The sequence below is a fragment of the Oratosquilla oratoria genome, chromosome 35 (genome assembly GCF_046742065.1).
Source record: "Oratosquilla oratoria isolate Oo_2021 chromosome 35, ASM4674206v1, whole genome shotgun sequence".
NCBI classification, from domain to species: domain Eukaryota; kingdom Metazoa; phylum Arthropoda; class Malacostraca; order Stomatopoda; family Squillidae; genus Oratosquilla; species Oratosquilla oratoria.
Genome location: NC_134811.1, coordinates 41,716,014 through 41,721,013, shown reverse-complemented (window position 1 = coordinate 41,721,013; position 5,000 = coordinate 41,716,014).

Below are 5,000 nucleotides of genomic sequence, written 5' to 3'. Positions count from 1 at the left end.
TGAAGAAAGCTTTATTGGCAGGTTTTAACAAAACTCCTGATGGTTACCGCATAGACTTCCGGAATGCCAAGATTTCTTCAGGAGAAACTTTTCTTCAGTTGTCATTTCAACTAACCAGACTATTCCAGGCATGGTTAGATTCCTCCGATGTAGGGAATACTTTCAATGATTTGAAAGACTTTATGATCCTTGACCAGTTTTTGTCTTCCCTCCATCCAGACTTGCGTGCTTTCATCAAGGAACGACGACCCTCTACGTTAACTGAGGCCATTCGTTTAGCTGACGATTGGACGTCAGCCCACCCTAATCTTCCTCGAACTTCGGTTCCAAATGCAAAGAAGTTCTCTCGACCACCTAAGCCGCCTAAGGTAACCACAGTGACCCCGAAACCTTCAAGCGGCCGAAAGGACCCTCCAACTTTGACATGGCACAGTTGCGGAGAAATTGGGCACATTCGGCCTCGTTGCCCTAGGAATCCCCGCACTTTCAAAGAAGGCAGGTCAACTACGCAGCCATATAAGGTAGGGTTTTGCCTGTCCGATAGAACAGTCCCTCACTTCCAGGCCTCTGGTACCATCAATGGGGTCTGGGTGTCTACTATAATCTGGGACACCGGCAGTTCCTGCGTAGTCGTATCAGACGAGATGCTACCAGATATAGATGTCCCGAATTACAAGAAAGTCTATGTTGCCGACTACTTGGGCCGAGTAGATGCCTTTCCTCTCGTATCTTGTTACCTTCGATGTCCTTACTACGAGGGATGGACGGACGTCGTCAGAGCACCCATCAAATTTGCTAGTGTCTTAATTGGTAACGTTCCAGGCTTAAAGATCCTAATATATCTGAATGTTCCCCTCCAGCTGGTGACTCCGCTATTCCACGCCCGACACAAACTGCTACGCCCTCTCCCAAGCATCTGGTATGTGCAGTCCAGACCCGATCCGGCAAAATGAAACGGATTCACCCCCTAGCTCTGCCTGCCCTACAACCTCTCTCGGTGACCCCCGACAACTTCGGTCTACTCCAGTCCTCGTGTGAGACACTCTCTGGCGCTAGAGCAAAAGCAGCCTCGGGAGAAATAGATCAAACGAAGAACGGGTCTACTTACCAGTTTTTCAAGACGGACGGTCTCCTCTATCGGAAATGTTTGACTTCTAGTCGCCCTGATAAGGTGGGAAAGTCTACATTGGTTGTTCCCCGTGATTGTCGCCCTATTATCCTCTCCATTACTCATGAGAGCCCTTTAGCTGGACACTTCTCTCACCGGAAGACGGAATTAAAGGTCGCGGAACAATTTTACTGGCCTGGTATGGGAACCGACATCAGAACCTTCTGTCGGTCTTGTGACAAATGTCAACGCTTCTCAGCGAAGGGACGAGTACCACCAGTCCCATTACAACCCATGCCCATCGTCACTGAACCTTTCGCCCGTGTTGCCATAGACTTGGTTGGACCTCTTTCTCCAGCATCTTCCGATGGACACAGGTACATTCTTACCTTGATTGATTTTGCCACTGGATTTCCTGAAGCAGTTCCCTTAAAAGACAGAGGTACCCACTTCACGTCTAACTTAATGAAGGAACTCCACCGAATGTTGGGTGTGAAACCTATCTTCACCACTCCCTTCCATCCTAATGGAAATGGTAGGATTGAGAGACTACATGGCCCCTTGAAGGTTATTCTCCGTAAGTTGTGTGCTGAGAAGCCCCGTGAGTGGCATAGGTACTTAATCTCAACCTTATTCGCCCTCAGAACTCCCGAGCGATAGGACGGGGTTTTCAGCCTTTGAGTTGTTGTACGGTCGGTCAGTTAGAGGCCCACTCACAGTTTTAAGAGATCTGTGGGAAAACCGTACCCTCCACGAGGAAGAGAGGTCCAGCTTCCAATATGTAATAGAACTACAGGAGAAGCTGGCAGAATGTTCTCAAATGGCTGCGCAACAAGCCGACATCACCAGTTCTCGGTACAAGGCGTACTTTGATTTGAAGTCGCAAAACCGTCAATTTAAACCAGGTGATGAAGTTCTAGTACTCCTGCCTAGTGATACCAGTAAACTCCTTGTCACTTGGAATGGACCCTACAAGGTATTGGAGAGACAAGGCCTTGCGAATTACGTAATAGAGACCCCTCGAGGACATAGACTTTACCATGCAAACATTTTAAAGAGATATCACCGCAGGGCCCAGGTGCAGCAGTTGGAACTGATGGATGAGATTTCCGCCATAGAAGAACTTTCCGCCCCAGGAAACGAGAAGGTATCCATCATCGATGAAGGACATTTTAAAGAGATATCACCGCAGGGCCCAGGTGCAGCAGTTGGAACTGATGGATGAGATTTCCGCCATAGAAGAACTTTCCGCCCCAGGAAACGAGAAAGTATCCATCATCGATGAAGGAGATCCTTGTGATCTTCTTTCACAGTTGTCTCTGACACTTGACGGCATAACCCTCTCCCCTTCGACTGATAAACCCGAAGTGGGACAACTCAACCCGGATCAGCTAGTCCAACTTCAGAATCTTATGGGTGAGTATAAAGATGTTTTCTCTGACGAGCCCGGATGTACCTCCACTCTAACGCATGACATACAACTTACCACTACAGACAGAGTACAGGCCAAAGTGTAAACCAGTGCCAATCCACCTTAGACCTATCTTCGAGAAGGAGGTCGAAACCCTCTTCCGGCAAGGGATTATCCAACGATCCTCCTCTCCTCATTCTTCGCCTGTTGTCATGGTAAGAAAAACTGATGGATCTTATAGGATGGCCATCGACTATCGCCAATTAAACTGTCACAGTATTCCATGCTGAACCAACCTGCAGCATGGAAGAAGATTTGTACAAATTCTCTGGCGCTAGGTACTTTAGTGAACTGGACCTCTGCAAGGCATATTATCAAGTACCTTTTTCAGACAAAGCCAAAGCTTTAACGTCTTTTCCCACCCATCTAGGTTTGATGGAATTCTGCCGAATGCTCTTTGGTCTGGTAACGGCAGGTGCTACTTACATCCGCCTGATGAGACTGGTATTGGCGGATTTACCAAATGTGTGCTTTTATTTTGACAATATCTTTATTTTTTCTAAAAGCTGGGATGGACATCTCGAAGCTCTACATCACGTCTTCGAACGTCTACGGGACCACCATCTGACTGTCAAGCCTTCGAAGTGTAGATTTAGAGTTTCTTCCATCCAATACCTTGGCTTCATTTTAGACGGAACCTCTTTAAGACCTCAACATAACAAGATTGAGGCTATAACCCGCATGCCTCCACCAACCAGTAAGAAGTTACTTAGGACCTTCCTTGGTCTAATCTCATTTTATAAGTTGTTTATTCCTCAGGCCTCCGACTACACCGGCCCCTTATCTGATCTACTAAGGAAGACTAGCCCGGAACCTCTCCCTTGGACCGAAGACCTCTTGGACCGTTTCTGCCATTTGAAGGCTGCCATATCTTCACAACCCATCTTGCGGTTGCCCGATCCTAAGGTGACCTTCGTCCTTAGGACCGATGCCTCTCTTTATGGTCTGGGGGCTGTTCTGCTCCAGTATCACGATGAATGTCCACATCCCGTCGCATATGCCAGTAGGAAACTTCTGGATCGTGAGAAGAGATACTCCACCATCGAGCGTGAATGTCTTGCGGTCGTTTTCTCCATCTCCAGGTTTGATTATTATCTCCGTGGCAAAGAGTTCGTGTTAGAAGTTGATCACAAACCTCTCTTGTATTTAGCTACCTTCAAAGGAAAGAATGACCGGCTCCTTCGTTGGGCTTTGGCCCTTCAGGCATATAAATTTAGAGTTGTCCACATTGCTGGAAAAGACAATTTAGGTGCTGACCTCCTAAGTAGATCTTAAATCCTGGCTAGGTTTTATTTTACTTTCATCCTCTTGTAAGTTACCATTAATTTTGTTTTAATCTACTCCTAGTAGATTCTTGTCCCGGGCGACAAGTCAATTCATCGTGGCTGCACTGATGGTCGTTCTACTCCCCACCTCTGCGAATGGGCTTGTTGGCACACCAATTCAACAAGCGAGTCTGCCTCGAGCTTCGAAGCCCGAGAAGACTTCACCTGCGCGAGCGGCCACATCAGCAGTTTTTGGGGTATATATACCCCTCTTCCCTCAACGTTGAGTGAGAACTTGATCAGAAGACGTCCTGCGAAGACTACTCACTGCCACGCCAACCCCAAGTCCTAATTACTCCAGTCGCAGGCTACTCGACGTCGAGTCTTCTAATCTTTGCTGTTCTCAAGACAAACCGCATCCGATTGGGCCGGAACAGTTCGTCCGTACGCACCCGAACATTGTTGCTATCGTCACGATACGGAAATTCGAAGTGCTGAGCACCTCGTATCAGATGTCCCCCCCTTCTACAACATTCTGTTGTGCACTTTTGATAGTTTAATGTATTCGCTAACTCTTTTAAATCCATTAATTCTTTTCGATGTTTGATTCAAACCCCAGCAGATCTAGTAGCACCCGAACTGGTATTACTTTTCATAGTTCCTCGTTCGCCCTCACAGACTATAGTGTATGAGTTTGAGATTATTTATAATGGACTGACCCAGTTTTCTTGTCTCTGTATTTAACATTTATTCTAATGTTACATAAAGCTGATTTGACTGCTTGTTGTCTTATCTATTAATTTGTTCCATTATGTTATAAGTAAAATGTTGATAATATTTGTTTCGTCGAGGTTTTGTGGACGGTTATTGGTTATATTTGGTTGGGAAATTGTAATTTTTGTAAATGCTGCTGCTGTTCCTATCATCACTCTTGTACATAGATTATGGAAATCTGTGGATTTTGTTGTTTGTTCAATGCAGTTAAACTTTGAATTTTTCAAAACAATGTAAGTTTGAGATGGAGGTATATATTACGCGTATGGGTGTAGATTATTATATGAAATTATTATTGGTCGTCCTTCAGTGGGAAGTTTTGTGACTTTCTTGAGATGTGCGTGACATGTTTTTTTTTTTATTTTGATTGGGTAAGTCTGAG